This window comes from Oryctolagus cuniculus, chromosome 7, assembly GCF_964237555.1.
Source record: "Oryctolagus cuniculus chromosome 7, mOryCun1.1, whole genome shotgun sequence".
In the NCBI taxonomy this organism is placed as follows: domain Eukaryota; kingdom Metazoa; phylum Chordata; class Mammalia; order Lagomorpha; family Leporidae; genus Oryctolagus; species Oryctolagus cuniculus.
Genome location: NC_091438.1, coordinates 53,068,606 through 53,084,950, shown reverse-complemented (window position 1 = coordinate 53,084,950; position 16,345 = coordinate 53,068,606). Strand labels below are relative to the sequence as shown.

At 40.3% G+C, this 16,345-nt stretch overlaps 1 protein-coding gene across 6 annotated transcripts in view; it reads left to right on the top strand.

Annotated features, from left to right (window-relative positions):
- Window positions 1-16,345, top strand: part of MAN1A2 (mannosidase alpha class 1A member 2) — a 195,288-nt gene that overhangs the window by 14,001 nt on the left and 164,942 nt on the right. The window contains exon 1 of one of the 6 annotated variants that reach the window (XM_051857359.2): window positions 1,383-1,400. The exons of the other annotated variants lie outside the window; for them this stretch is intronic. The gene's annotated coding sequence lies outside the window, so the exon portion shown is untranslated. Of the gene's footprint in view, window positions 1-1,382; window positions 1,401-16,345 lie in introns of those variants that run through there. 6 annotated transcript variants of the gene reach the window in all.

Genomic DNA, 16,345 nt, shown 5'->3' with positions numbered 1-16,345 from the left:
TTACTCTCCAAAAGTACCACACTATTTTTTAATTTCATGATTTTGTAGAAGTATGTTTTAATATCTAACAAGTGAATTCCTCTATATCTTTAAGATACTTATTAGTTTATTTATTTTTAAAAATTTATTTATAAGGCAGATCAACAGAGAAAGAAAGAGGACTAGAAAGAGAAAAAAGAAATCTTCAATCCCCTGGTTCACTCCTCAAATGCCTGCAATGGCTGTGTCTGGGCCAGCCTAAAGTCAGAAGCCTGAAACTCCATCCTGGTCTCCCATGTGGGTTGCAGGGGCCTAAGTACTTGGACCATATTTCTCTGCTTTTCCTGCAGATTAGCAGGAAACTGGATCAGAGGCAGAGCAGCCAGGACTCAAACTGGCACTCTGATATGGGATGCTGGTTTTGTAAGCAGTGATTTAAACTGCTGCACCATGATACTGACCCCATGATTTTAGTTTCAAAGAAGTTATACATCAAAAGCCTTCCCAGGTGATATTAGTGAATGTCATATACCTGTTATTTAGCTTAGTTAAACTGAACATTTTCTCATTTTAGCTGAAGATTGTCCTTCTTGAAGTAAGCCTTTACTATGAGTTGGACATTGTCATTTTTAGTACACCTATTTTTTTTTTTTTTGACAGGCAGAGTAGACAGTGAGAGAGAGACAGAGAGAAAGGTCTTCTTTTTCCGTTGGTTCACCCCTCAATGGCCGCTGTGGCTGGCGTGCTGCTGCAGGCACACTGTGCTGATCTGAAGCCAGGAGCCGGGTGCTTCTCCTGGTCTCCCATGCGGGTGCAAGGCCCAAGCACTTAGGCCATCCTCCACTGCACTCCTGGGCCACAGCAGAGAGCTGGACTGGAAGAGGGGCAACCGGGACAGAATCCAGCACCCCAACTGGGACTAGAACCTGGGGTGCTGGCGCCGCAGAGGGAGGATTAGCCTAGTGAGCCGCGGCGCCGGCCTTTAGTACACTTCTATAACATAACCATTTGTTGAAATAAATTAGGTAGTTCTGCATCTTCTTTATAAAAAATATTTTATTTATTTATTTGAGAAAGAGTTACAGAGAGAGGGAGAGAGAGAGAGAGAGAAAGATCTTCCATGTGCTGGTTCACTCCCCAAATGGCCGCAATGACCGTAGCTGTGCGATTTGAAGCCAGGAGCCAGGAGTTTCTTCTGGATTTGCCCTGTGGCTGCAGAGGCTCAGGCACTTGAGCCATCCTCTACTGTTTTCCCAGGTCACAGCAGAGAGCTGAATCAGAAGAGGAACAGCCAGGACACGAACTAGTGCCCAGATGGGATGCCCCAGATGGAGGCTTAACGTACTGTGCCACAGCGCTGGCCCCCCTTCTGCATATTCTTAAACAGTTTTTTCCCCTCAACATTATTTTTGCAGTTTGTGGTATGTTGCTGTTTTGGACTCTGGTTTGATTATATTATCTATATAGGGATTCTGTTATATGATTAAACCTCAAATTACTTCTATATTGTTTTAGTGATATATTTTTAGATTAATTTTATTTTGTTTTATTGCAAGAAATTCTGTACATGTGTTCTTTAGCACATTTGTTTTTTCCAAGGTAAAAACTTAGAATAGAATTACTGTGTTGTAGGTCATATGCATCATTAACACTAAATTTCTTTATTAACAACCTTTGGCACTTTAGAGATAGAAACTTATACTCCCACTTGCATCTTTACAAATCATGTTATTGTTAGACTTTATCATACTTTGCCAACTTGACAACCTGATGTTGATTTTACTAATGAGAGAGAATTATTATTATTTTTACAAGCCCCCGACAACCACCTGTTTTTTGTCTCTGTGGACTTAAATGTTCTGTTTCACAGAAATAGAATCATGCAATGTAAGATCTTTGACTTACAATGTTTTTGAAGTTCACATTATAACATGTATTGATACTTCATTTCTTTTTATGGCTGAATGATACTTCATTTTTTAAAAAAGATTTATTCATTTATTTGAAAGGCAGAATAACAGAGAGAAAGATAGAGACAGAGAAAAATCTTCCATCCACTGGTTCACTCTTCAAATGGCTACAGCATTCAGTGCTGGACCAGGCTGAAGCCAGGAACCATGAGCTTCTTCTGGGTCTCCCATGTGGGTGCAGGGGCCCAAGTACTTGGGCTACCCTCTACTGCTTTCCCAGATTGGAAGTGGAGAAGCTGGGACTCGAACTGACTCCCACATGGGATGTTGACATTGGAGGTGGCTGCTTCACTAGCTATGCCACTAAGTGGGTCCTGAAACTTCATTTTATATATGCAGTTTGTTTATGTATTCATCTGCGTATGGATATTTTGTCATCTTCTGTTAATAGTGTTGCTGTGAACACATATGTGAATATATATGTTTGAGTACCTGTTTTCAGTTTTCTTAGTATACGTTGTAGCTAGGAGTGGAATTGCTAGGTAGTATGGTGATTTTATGTTTACCTCTTGGTGGAACTACTAGGCTATTCTATGTAGTAGCTAAACTTCCACCTTTTCTACCAGCAGTCTACAAAGGTTCTAATCTCTTTACATCCTCTCCAACACTTGTTAGTATCCATTTTTAAAAATATTTATTTATTTATTTGAAAGGCACAGTTAGAGGAAGAGGGAGAGGGAGAGGGAGAAGGGGGGGGAGAGAGAGAGAGAGAGAGAGAGAATCTTTTATCCAGTAGTTCACTCTCCAAATGGCCACAATAGCTAGAGCTGGGCCGATCTGAAGCTGGTAGCCAGGAACTTCTTCCTATTCTCCCACATGGGTGCAGGGAACCAAGCACTTGGGCCATCCTCCACTGTCTTTCCAGGTGCTTTAGCAGGGAGCTGGATCAGAAGTGGAGCAGCTGGGACTTGAACTGGCACCCATATGGGATGCCTGTGCTGTAGGCGGCAGCTTTACCTGCTATGCCAGAGCACTGCCCCTGTTATCTGTTTTTTGAACTAAAAAAAGTCAATTTATATCCATCCTCGTATGTATGAAGTAGTATCCATGGTTTTATTTTGCATTTTCCTGTTGACTAAAGATGTTGAATGCTTTTTTATGTGCCTGCGTTTGGAGAAATGCCTGTTCAGCTTCTTTTGTCTGTTTTTTAAATTTAGTTGTTTTTCTTTTGTTGTTGAATTGTTAACTGTTCTTTATTTCTTCTGAATACTAGACCCTTATTAGATACATAGTTTGCAAATATTTTTTCCCTGTCAGTTGCCTTTCCATTTTCTTTATAATACCTTTTGTTGCACAAAATTTGTTAAATTTGATGAAGTCCAATTTTGTCTGTTTTTTTTGTCCTTTTTACATTTTTTTTGTGTTATATCTAATAATCTATTGCCAAATCTGAGGTCATGACAATTTATGATTTTAGTTCTTTTATTTAGGTTTTTAATGCATGTTGAGTTATTTTTTGTGATGAGACAGGGGTTCACTTAATTATTTTATATGTGGATATCTGCTTGTCCCAGTAACACTTGTTGAAGTGGAGGCTGTCTTTCCTATTGAATGGTTGAAAATTTCTTATTGAAAAATCATACATGTGATTTTACTTTGAACTTTCACTTCTATCCCATTTGTTCATGTGACTATCCTTATCAGTATACATGGTTTTAATTACTGTAGCTTTGTAGTTAGGTTTGAATTTGGGAAGAGTGAATGTTCCAATTTTGTTCCTTCTCTCCCCCAATATTATTTGGGGCCACTGGCAATTCCTTATGTATTTGAGGGAGGGTTTTCAGTTTTTTTTTTTTAACTTTTATTTAGTAAATATAAATTTCCAAAGTACAGCTTATGGATTAAAATGGCTTTCCCCCCCATAACTTCCCTCCCACCCGCACCCCTCCCATCTCCCGCTCCCTCTCCCATTGCATTCACATCAAGATTCATTTTCAATTATCTTTATATACAGAAGATCAATTTAGTATATATTAAGTAAAGATTTCATCAGTTTGCACCCACACAAAAACACAAAGTGTAAAATACTGTTTCAGTATTAGTTATAGCATTACTTCACATTGGACAACACATTAAGGACAGATCCCACTTGAGAAGTAGGTACACAGTGACTGCTGTTGTTGACTTAACAATTTGACACTCTTGTTTATGGCGTCAGAAATCTCCCTAGGCTCTTGTCATGAGTTGCCAAGGCTATGGAAGCCTTTTGAGTTCGCCGACTTTGATCTTATTTAGACAAGGTCATAGTCAAAGTGGAAGTTCTCTCCTCCCTTCAGAGAAAGATACCTCCTTCTTTGATGGCCCTGTTCTTTCCACTGGGATCTCACTTGCAGAGATCTTTCATTTAGTTTTTTTTTTTTTTTTTTTTTTTTTTTTGCCAGAGTGTCTTGGCTTTCCATACCTAAAATACTCTCATGGGCTCTTCAGCCAGATCCGAGTGCCTTAAGGGCTGATTCTGAGGCCAGAGTGCTGTTTAGGACATCTGCCATTCTATGAGTCTGCTGTGTATCCTGCTTCCCATGTTGGATCGTTCTCTCCCTTTTTTATTCTGTCAGTTAGTATTAGCAGACACTAGTCTTGTTTTTGTGATCCCTTTGACTCTTAGACCTATCATTGTGATCAATTGTGACCTGAAATTGATCACTTGGACTAGTGAGATGGCATTGGTACATGGCACCTTGATGGGATTGTATTGGAATCCCCTGGCACATTTCTGACTCTATCATTTGGGGCAAGTCCGATTGAGCATGTCCCAAATTGTACATCTTCTCCCTCTCTTATTCCCACTCTTATATTTAACAGGGATCACTTTTCAGTTAAAATTTAAACATCTAAGAATATTTGTGTGTTAATTACAGAGTTCAACCAATAGTAGTAGAATGAAAAAAAAATACTAAAAGGGATAAAGTATTACATTGTACATCAACAGTCAGGACAAAGGCTGATCAAGTCACTGTTTTCAGTTTTTACAAAAATAGTTGTTAGAATTTTGTTAGAGATTACATTGAATCTGTAGATCAGTTTGGGTACTATTGTCATCTTAACAATACTCTTCCAGTCCATGACCAGTGGTATTTTTGTGTTATTTAGGCCTTAAAAAATTTTTTTAGCAGTATTTGCAGTTTTCAGTATATAAATGTTTCCCATCCTTTCTTAAATTTATTCCTAGGCATTTATTCTTTTGTATTTTATTGTAATGTGTTTTCTTTTTTTCTTTTCTTTTTTTTTTTTTTTTTTTGATAGGCAGAGTGGACAGAGAGACAGACAGAGAGAAAGGTCTTCCTTTGCCGTTGGTTCACTCTCCAATGGCTGCCGTGGCCAGCGTGCTGCGGCCGGCGCACCACGCTGATCTGATGGCAGGAGCCAGGTACTTATCCTGGTTTCCCATGGGGTGCAGGGCCCAAGCACTTGGGCTATCCTCCACTGCACTCCCTGGCCACAGCAGAGAGCTGGCCTGGAAGAGGAGCAACGGGACAGAATCTGGAGCCCTGACCGGGACTAGAACCCGCTGTGCTGGCGCCGTAAGACGGAGGATTAACCTAGTGAGCTGTGGTGCCGGCCGTAATGTGTTTTCTTAATTTTCATTTTTAAATTTTCATTGCTGGTGTATAAAAACAACTTCTTTTTTGACTGCTGGTCTTACACCTTGCAGATTGTCTGAATTCATTTATTAGCTATAGTGGTTATTTTGTGTATTCTCCAGGATTATCTATATGCATGGAATCAGGTCATCTCTGAACAGATAGTTTGTTCCAAATTTGGATACTCTCTCTTCCCTAACTTAGAATTTAGCACAGTGTTTGGTAAAAGTGGGCATCTGTCTGATTTCTGATCCTAGCAGGAAAACTTTCTGTTTTCCATCATTTAGTATGGTGTTAACTGTGGATTTTTCACAAATAGGCTTTATCATATTGAGGAGATTCCCTGTTATTCATAGTTTAATGAGCATATTTATCATGAAAGGGTGTTGAATTTTGATGCTTTTTTTTTTGCATTGAGATGATCATGTGTTTTATTTTTTCCTTCATTCTATTTATGTGATGTATTACATTGGTTGGTTTTCTTTTTTCTTTTTTTTCATTGAAGATTTATTTATTTATTTGAGAGGCAAAGAGTTACTGAGAGGCAATGGCAGAGAGAGAGGGGTCTTCATCCCTGGTTCACTCCCCAGATGGCTGCAACAGGCAGAGCTGGGCTTTATCTGAAGCCAGGAGCTTCTTCTGGGTCTCCTACGTAGGTGCAGCGGCCCAAGGTCTTCGGCCATCCTCTTCTTTCCCAGGCTGTAGCAGAGAGCTGGATCAGAAGTGGAGCAGCTGGGACTCAAATCCTGTCACCCATATAGGATGCTGGTACTGTAGGTGGCAGCTTTACCTGCTACCCATAGTGCCAGCCCTGGTTGATTTTCTTACATTGAACCATCCCCATATTTCCAGGATAAAAGTCCATTTGCTGATTATATATAATCTTTTAATCTATGCTTTTGAGTTCAGTTTGCTAGCATTTTGTTGAGGATTTTTGCATTTATTTTTAATAAGGAATTTATGCTTTAATTTTCTTGTGATGTCTCTCACTGACTTTGATATAAGGGTGGTTATTACTGGCCTTATAGAATAAGTTAGGAAGTGCCCCTTCCTGTTTTTAGAGGACTTTGAGAGAAGTCTCGGTGTTAATTCTTCAACTGTTTGGTAGAATTCACCAGTAAAATCACTAATACTGCACTATCATGATTACTGTAACTTTATGGAAAATTCTACGCTTTGCAGGATATGATGATTTGTAATCTCTTCAGGTGATGATCTTGCCACACAGATAAATAGGGGGGCCTCTTCTTAGCAGTGACTGAGACAGGCTGTCCTAGAGTACTATGCTGGCAGGTATACTGGTTTTCGACTCAGGCATGTGAATAGCTTTGCAGAAGAGCTGGCTCTATATATGAGTGTCTTGGTGGGGCCCACATCTCTTCCCAGATTCGTAGAAGAGCCTTCTGAGTGTCTAAAGGTAAATGATTGTCTGTCAGGGGCTGTTTGATTGCCTTTGTGCATCCTACCTTGTTCTGATCTATGCCATATTCAGAATGACTTGGAGGTTTAAGTATGCAGGTGGGACCTTTCTCTAGTTTTCCATGGTGTTGGTGTGTCAGTGTTTACAGTTCTGCATTGGTTGAAGTACCTGACAAGAATTGAGAGGGAGTGAGCAAAAGCATGTGCTTAGGTGTTAATTCCAGCATGATTTTCTCATTTGCATTACAACGAATTGCAGGAGAGGAATCTTGAATACAAACAGTAAAACCAGTTGTACAAAAAGTAAAAAAGGTGTTTATTGGAAGGATATTGCATGGCTTTCAGAGTTGGCATAAAGCGTGGAGAACTAAGTTTACAAAAGAGTCAGGCATTTAATGATGCCAGATGCACAGAACTGTGATTAAGGTTAAGAAACAGAAAGGATCAGGGCTGTCAGTGCTGCTGATCAGTGAGCTCTGGCTATGGCATTGCTACCTCTGGACACTGGATGCCTTTGCTTCCGGAGTGATTTCTTAAATCGAGTAATAATTAAAAGGGGCTATGGGGAATCGAGAATATTGGATAGTGATAACGTGTGAGTAGAGTTTTGAAGAATGAACATGAACTTATCATGGCAGGAGAGAAATAAAGGAGATTTTAGAGGAAAGAGTTACCTTGTACATAGTCTGAAAGGTGTGAAATTGCAGAATATTTTCAGGGAATGATCAAAAGCTGGAGCAGGGGCTAGCATTGTGGTGCAGCTGAATAAGTTGCTGCCTGCAATGCTAACATCCCTATTGGAGTGCCAGTATGAGTCCTGGTTGATCCACCTCCCTGCTAATGAGCCTGGGCAAGCAGTAGATGATGACCCAAATGGTTGGGTCCCTGCCACCATGTGGGAGACTTCGATGGAGTTTTGGGCTCTTGGCTTTGGCCTGGCCAGTCTCCAGGGGCTTTAGCCACTTGGGGTGTGAACCAGTGGGTGGAAGTTCTGTTTCTCTGTCTCTCCCTATCTTTGTGTCATTATGCCTTTCTAATAAAATTGTTTGAAAAAGGTGGAGCATAGGGTATTTTTCTGGATGGCAGAAAGTGAGTTATATTAAGAGAAGCTAGGTCCTTACTTTAAATAGGGATTATCTCCCATACTAGGGGTCTGGACACCATCATTTAGGAATAAAAGATCATAATTTGTTTTTCTATTTTAACAGATTACAGGTACACAGCTATCTGAGTTGTAAAAGTGTTAAAGCAGCATTGCCAATCTTTAATAAATTTCTAGCCTAAAGAGGTAGAGAGGAGAACTGATATCGATCATTTCAGTAAGCATTAATTGCTAGTTGCTAGAGGCTTAAAGATGGAGAAAAATGTGCCAATAACCCAGAGTGTAACTGTCTCATTAAGTGCAAGATAGCCATTACTCAGAAGTCAAAGTATTTGACATTTAACTCTATGTCATAGATACTGTTTACATTTTACAGCTGAGAAGACCAGCACAGAATTAACTTTGTTCCAGATCACATAGTTTTCAAGTTTCTCTGACTATAAGGATTATATAAGCAGAATAGTCAGATATTTATAAATTAGTCTATAGAATATAGCCTAACTAAATAGAAGATTTTTATTAGACTTTTGAAATATGGAAAATATTCTATGAATCTTCATTGTTACTCTTAGGGAACCTTAACACTATCCTTTCTCAATTTACTTTTTTTTTTTTTTTTTTTTTTTTTTTTGACAGTCAGAGTGGACAGTGAGAGAGAGAGACAGAGAGAAAGGTCTTCCTTTGCCATTAGTTCACCCTCCAATGGCCGGTGCGGCTGGCGCGCTGCGGCCAGCGCACCGCGCTGATCCAATGGCAGGAGCCAGGTACTTCTCCTGGTCTCCCATGGGGTGCAGGGCCCAAGCACTTGGGCCATCCTCCACTGCCTTCCCTGGCCACAGCAGAGAGCTGGCCTGGAAGAGGGGCAACCGGGATAGAATCTGGGGCAACCGGGACAGAATCCGGCGCCCCGACTGGGACTAGAACCCGGTGTGCCGGCGCCGCAAGGTGGAGGATTAGCCTAGTGAGCCGCGGCGGCAGCTCTCAATTTACTTTTATATTTGCTTTTTGTTTTTGAGGTCAGAATGCAGTCTGTGAGAAGATAATTTATTTTGTGAATTTCATATCATATTGTGTGGACATATTTAGTAGTTTCTGTGCCATTTGTACAACAGAAAAAGGTTTTGCTTTGTTCATTGAATTGCCTTGCACCTTTGTTGAAAATCAGTTGCCCACATATGTCTTTTCTGCTTTCTATTTTGTTCTTTTATTGTTCATTTTTATGCTAATCTTACTGTATCATGGTTATTGCAACTATAGAAAGTCTTGAAATTGGGTGGTATAAGTCTTTGAATTTTGTTTTTCTTTTTTTTTTAACTTTTTTTTTTTTTTTTGACAGGCAGAGTGGACAGTGAGAGAGAGAGACAGAGAGAAAGGTCTTCTTTTGCTGTTGGTTCACCCTCCAGTGGCCGCCGCGGCACTGATCCGATGGCAGGAGCCAGGCACTTATCCTGGTCTCCCAGGGGGTGCAGGGCCCAAGCACTTGGGCCATCCTCCACTGCACTCCCTGGCCACAGCAGAGAGCTGGCAACCAGGACAGAATCTGGCACCCCGACCGGGACTAGAACCCGGTGTGCCGGTGCCGCAAGGCGGAGGATTAGCCTAGTGAGCCGCGGCGCCGGCTTTTAACTTTTATTTAGCAAATATAAATTTCCAAAGTACAGCTTATGGATTACAATGGCTCCCCCCCAACCCATAACTTCCCTCCTGCCCACGACCCTCCCAACTCTCCCATTTCATTCACATCAAGATTCATTTTCAATTATCTTTATATACAGAAGATCAATTTAGTATATATTAAGTAAAGATTTCAACAGTTTGCACCCACACAGAACGTAAGTGTAAAATACTGTTTGAGTGCTATTTATATCATTAATTCACATTGAACAACACATTAAGCGATCCTACATGAGGAGTAAGTGCACAGTGACTGCTGTTGTTGACTTAACAATTTGACACTCTTGTTTATGGCGTCAGAAATCTCCCTAGGCTCTTGTCATGAGTTGCCAAGGCTATGGAAGCCTCTTGAGTTCGCCAACTTCAATCTTATTTAGACGAGGTCATAGTCAAAGTGGAAGTTCTCTCCTCCCTTCAGAGAAAGATACCTCCTTCTTTGATGGCCCTGTTCTTTCCACTGGGATCTCACTTGCAGAGATCTTTCATTTAGGTTTTTTTTTTTTTTTTTTTTTTTTGCCAGAGTGTCTTGGCTTTCCATACCTAAAATACTCTCATGGGCTCTTCAGCCAGATCCGAGTGCCTTAAGGGCTGATTCTGAGGCCAGAGTGCTATTTAGGACATCTGCCATTCTATGAGTCTGCTGTGTATCCTGCTTCCCATGTTGGATCGTTCTCTCCCTTTTTTATTCTGTCAGTTAGTATTAGCAGACACTAGTCTTGTTTTTGTGATCCCTTTGACTCTTAGACCTATCATTGTGATCAATTGTGACCTGAAATTGATCACTTGGACTAGTGAGATGGCATTGGTACATGGCACCTTGATGGGATTGTATTGGAATCCCCTGGCACATTTCTGACTCTATCATTTGGGGCAAGTCCGATTGAGCATGTCATAAATAATACAATTTTGTTTTTCTTTAAAGTTGTTTGGCTATTCTAGGTCCTTAGTATTTCTATACAAATTTAAAATTGGCTTTTGAATTTTCATTAAAACTGCTGAGAATTTTGTTGGGGTTACATTATATCTGTAAATTAATTTGGAGAGAATTGACATCTTTACATTACTGAGTCTTTTGAAACAATTATTTTCTTTGGAGGGGGGGAGAGAAAGGAGGAGAGGGGAGGGGAGAAGAGGGGAGGAAGAAACAGATTCAGAGAGCTTTCCCATTTGCTGTTTCACTTCCTAAATGCCCAGAAGCTAGAAACTGAACCCAGGTCTGCCACATGGGTGGCAAAGACCCAACCACTTGAGCCATAATTTGGTACTTCTGTGGGTGTGCATTAGCAGGAAGCTGGAATCAGGAGCAGAGCTAGGATTTGAACTCAAGGCACTCCAGTATGGAATGTGGGTATCCCAAGTGGCATATTAACTGCTGCACCAAATGCCTGCCACAATATTGACTCTCTTAGTTTATAATCATGGTATATTTTGGAATGTCTTTTCACTTATTTGGATTTCTTATAATTTCTTTTAACCATTTTTTATCTTTTATCTCTTATTAAAATTTGTTCCTAAAATAATTTATATTTTTTTATGCTTCTGTAAGTAGCATTTATAAATTTTTGCTTTTGTTTGTTCCTTTTTTTTTTTTTTTTTTTTTTTTGGACAGGCAGAGTGGATAGTGAGAGAGAGAGAGAAAGGTCTTCCTTTTTGTTGTTGGTTCACCCTCCAATGGCCGCCGCGGCCGGCGCGCTGCGACTGGCAGGCACGTCGCTGATCCGAAGGCAGGAGCCAGGTGCTTTCCCTGGTCTCCCATGTGTGTGCAGGGCCCAAAGACTTGGGCCATACTCCACTGCACTCCCAGGCCATAGCAGAGAGCTGGCATGGAAGAGGGGTAACTGGGACAGAATCTGGTGCCCCGACCGGTACTAGAACCCGGTGTGCCAGCGCCACAAGGCGGAGGATTAGCCTATGAACCTCGGCGCCGGCCTTTTGTTTGTTCTTAACTAGTATTTCAAAATATATCTTGTTCATGAATATTGACCCTTTATTCAGCGTTCTTGCAAACTAACACTTTATTTCATGGCCTTTATTTTGGGAAGCTTCTGTAGGAATTTTACCTAATCATGCTGTCTGTGATTACCCCTTTATTATCTATATGCTTTTTTTTTTCTTGCCATATTGCCCTGGCTAGAACCTCTGCTATATTGTTGAACAGAAGTGGTGAAAATGGACACCCTTGCCTTGTTCTTGATCTTATTGGAAAAATATTCAGTCCTATACCATTAAGTGTAATGACCATTCTTACTGTGTTAGTTAATATGGTAAATAATGCTGTTTGATTTTTGAATGGTAAGCATCATTTGATTATTATAGATTATTTTTTAGTTCTCAAAGTGAGTTGTTCATGTTCATGAAGGATGTTGGTTTCTAATTTTATTTGTGTGTGTGTGTGTGTGTGTGTAGGCACATGCACTTGAGCATGCGTGGGCTTGATTCGGGTATTAGGGTAATATTGGCTTCATGAAAAGAACTGGGTTATTTTCCTTCTTCACTCTCCTGAGTTTCTGTAGAATTGGTATTAATTGTTACCTAAAGAATATAGCAGTGGAATAATCTAAACTGGAATTTTATTTGTGGGAAGGTTTTTAACTACACATTCTGTTTCTTTAATAGATTAGGCTACAGATTATTAAGATAATATAGTTCTTGAGTTTACTTGGATAGTTTTTTTTTTTTAACAAGGAGCGTAAGTTGTTGAATTTTTGGAAAAAAGTTGTTAATGATTATCTCATTATTATTTTAATAATTGTAGGATTATAGTTATGCCTGAATGCTCACAATTTCTACTAGCTGGGGCTGAAACTGGGAGCCAGGAGCTCAGTCTGGGTCTCTTACATCTATTGCTCCTGAAATATGCAATTTTTGGTCTCCTTCTCCTGCACCATAAGTATTATCTGAACTTTATCTATTTCATTGATCTTGAACTGGCTTTGGTTCCTTCCTCCCTCCCTCTTTTCTTTTGCCTTCCTTTCTTCTTTCCTTCCTACCTCTATCCCTCCCCTTCCCTCCTCCTTCCTCCCCTCCTCCCCTCCCCTCCTCCCCTCCTCCCCTCCTCCCCTCTTCCCTCCCCTCCGCTCCACTCCTCCCTTCTTTCCTTTCTTCCTTGCTGCAGAACAAGAGAGAGAGGGATATTGATATTTCTCTTCAGTATGCTGGTTCATTCCCCAGATACCCGCAACAGCTGAGGCTAGGGTTGGGCCAGACCAAAGTCAGGAACCCAGAACTCCATCTCATTTCTCAAGTGAATGGTAGGGACTCAGTACTTTTAACCATCACCTGCTGTCTCTTAGGATGTGCATTGCATTAAACTGGATTGGAAATAGAGCCCAGACTTGAATCCAGGTACTCTGATATGGGATATAGGCATCTCAAGTGATGCCTTAACCACTGTGCTAAACACTTCTCCTGGTTTCTTTATTTTTTCTCTCTGTTTTTTTTTTTTCTTCATTTTTAGAAAAGAAATCTGGTTTTTAAAAATCTGGGTTTTAAAAAAAAATATTTATTTGAGAGACAGAGAGAGCAAGAACTCATACTCTGGATCATTCCCCATTGCTCATAATTTCTGCTATCTGGGGTTGAAACTGGAAGCCAGGAACTCAATCTGGGCCTCTCATGTCAGTGACAGGGACTCAATGACTTGAACCATTACCGTTGCTTCCTTGATTCCTCATTAATAGGAAGCTGGAATCGGGAGCCAGAACTGAGAGTATGAGCCAGACACTTAAGTATGGGACCAGCATATTACTAGTAGGCCAAATGCCCACTGATTTTTTTTTTTTTTTTGACAGGCAGAGTGGACAGTGAGAGAGACAGAGAGAAAGGTCTATCCTTTGCCGTTGGTTCACCCTCCAGTGGCCGCCGTGGCCAGTGCGCTGTGGCCTGTGCACTGCGCTGATCCGAAGGCAGGAGCCAGGTGCTTCTCCTGGTCTCCCATGGGGTGCAGAGCCCAAGTGCTTGGGCCATCCTCCACTGCACTCCCGGGCCACAGCAGAGAGCTGGCCTGGAAGAGGGGCAACCGGGACAGAATCCGGCGCCCCGACCGGGACTAGAACCCGGTATGCGGCAGCCGCAAAGCAGAGGATTAGCCTATTGAGCCGCGGCGCTGGCCACAACCTGAAGTTCTTGACAGAAGGCTCTAGTTGGTTAATGCTCTAACTTTTCCTCTAACCTTGCTTCTTTTTTTCATATAGACATTTAATGCTGTGATTTTCAGTTTAGAAATTGCATTAACTGCATTCACAAATTCTGATATTTCCATTTCAGTTCAAGACACTTTCTAATTTTACTTTGTGAAAAACAAGTGTGTTCAGATTAAGTTTCTGTACCATGCAATTCACCCTGAAATAGTATATAATTCAATGGTTTTTAGATTATTACCAGTTATGAGCAATCATCACCAGTCATCTAATTTTACTTTGATTTCTTCTTTGACCTATCATTGTTGAAAACTATATTATTCCATTTCCAGATATTTGGAGATTATCCAGGTTCCTTCATGTTTCTGATTTCCACTTTATTTTCATTGTAACAAAGAACATACTTTGTATGTGTAGTCTAAATCCTTTAAATGTATTGGGATTTATTTTATGGTCCAGAAAATGCTTCTTTTTATTGTGGTGGTTGTTTAAGTTATTGTTGATTGGTCTGTATTTGGCACATGTTACATTTATATTTCAAAATAAGATGTGTTTTGCTGTTGTTGAATAATGTGTTCTATGAATGTCAGGTCAAGTTGGTTGATAAAGTTTAAGTCTTTTATGTCCTTACTGATTTTCCTTGCACTTTTATTAATTATCTAGTCATGTGTGTTGAAATTGCCTAGTATGTTTTGAATTTTGCTACTTTCATTTCTGTCATATTTTGCTTCATATGTTTTAAAATTCTGTTATTAGAGGTATAGTGTTTAATATTGTTATGTTCTCCTGAACAATTGATGTCATTGTCATAAAATGACTCTCTTTATCAGTATTCAGAAGGCTAATGTTTGATATATATATATATATATATATTTTTTTTTTTTTTGGACAGGCAGAGTGGACAGTGAGAGAGAGAGACAGAGAGAAAGGTCTTCCTTTTTGCCGTTCCAATGGCTGCTGCGGCCGGCGCGCTGTGGCAGGCGCACCGCGCTGATCCGATGGCAGGAGCCAGGTGCTTCTCTTGGTCTCCCATGGGGTGCAGGGCCCCAGCACCTGGGCCATCCTCCACTGCCTTCCCTGGCCACAGCAGAGAGCTGGCCTGGAAGAGGGGCAACCGGGAAAGAATCTGGCGCCCCGACCGGGACTAGAACCTGGTGTGCCGGCGCTGCTAGGTGGAGGATTAGCCTATTGAGCCGCGGCACCGGCTACTGTTTGATATTAATATACCTGTTCCCGCTCTTTAAAACAAAAATGGATACTCTTTAAAGATTTAGGATAAGGAAGCAAAAAGAAGTCAGAGAAATGCAAATTAGGACTGTGAGGTGCGTGGCTATTGATTTTCCATAGAAACATTCACCAAACTGCCCTTGTTTGATTCAAGAAATGAACAGGAGCATTATCGTTGTAGAGAAGGGCTCTGATGAGGAGTCTGTGTTGTGATGCACTGGATGAAGGTGATGCCTATGATGCTGGCATCCCATCTTAGAGTGCCAGTTTGTGTCCAACTGCCTTACTTAGATTCCACCTCCCTGCTAATATGCTTGGGAAGGTGGTAGAGGATGGCCCAGGTGCTTGGGACCTTACCACCCATGTGGGAGACCTGGGTGAAGCTCCTAGCTTTGGCCTGGCCCAGCCATGTCCATTGTGGCCATTTTTTAAGTGAACTGGCTGATGGAGGATATCTCGCTATTGTTCTGTGCAACTCTGCCTTTCAGATAAATAAGTAAAATCAAAAAAGAAAATGAAAAGAAATCATATTGTCACTAAATCACTTAAGAAAAAACTAAGTTGTTTAAAAAAAATCTCCTTCCAGAAATGAATACTTCCTCTTGGATTCTACTAAACATTTAAAGAATAAATAATATTAAAATAATACATTCTTTCAGAAGATACAGAAGGGTCACTTTCCAGCTCTTACAGAAACCAGCACAACCAAGATACCAAAACCCAGTGAATTCAAAAAAACATAATTATATTACTAGTCCTAGTTGATACAGATGAAAAACATAGCAAATCTAGAAAGAATATGATTTGTCCTTTTATTTGTTTTCATGATAGTAGTTATTGCCCTTTGGCTTCTAACGTGGGACTTTCTTAAACATGTTTCATTAAGACTGGTCTGGTAGTTATGGATTCCTTATTCCTCTTATCAGACAAGGGCAAGTTGTTGAAAGTTTCAGTGGGAAATATTTAACCATTAGCCATATAGTTGATTTTGCTCCTTCTGACTCTTTTTTGTTAATCCTAAAAAAAGCTTTAAAGGATATTATCCATTTTTCTTTTTAAAAAATGGGAGCAAGTATATTATTATCTGACAGTAGTTTTCAGAGTGGGGCTGAAAAGTTATTTTACAGTAATGAGCTCAATACATAAAAATTTATTCCTTTTGCTTGGAATGGGAAGTCTTTATTTCTCCGTCATTCTGAAGGATAGTTTTGGTAGGCATAGTATTGTTGACTGGCAATTTTTTTCTTTCAGGAT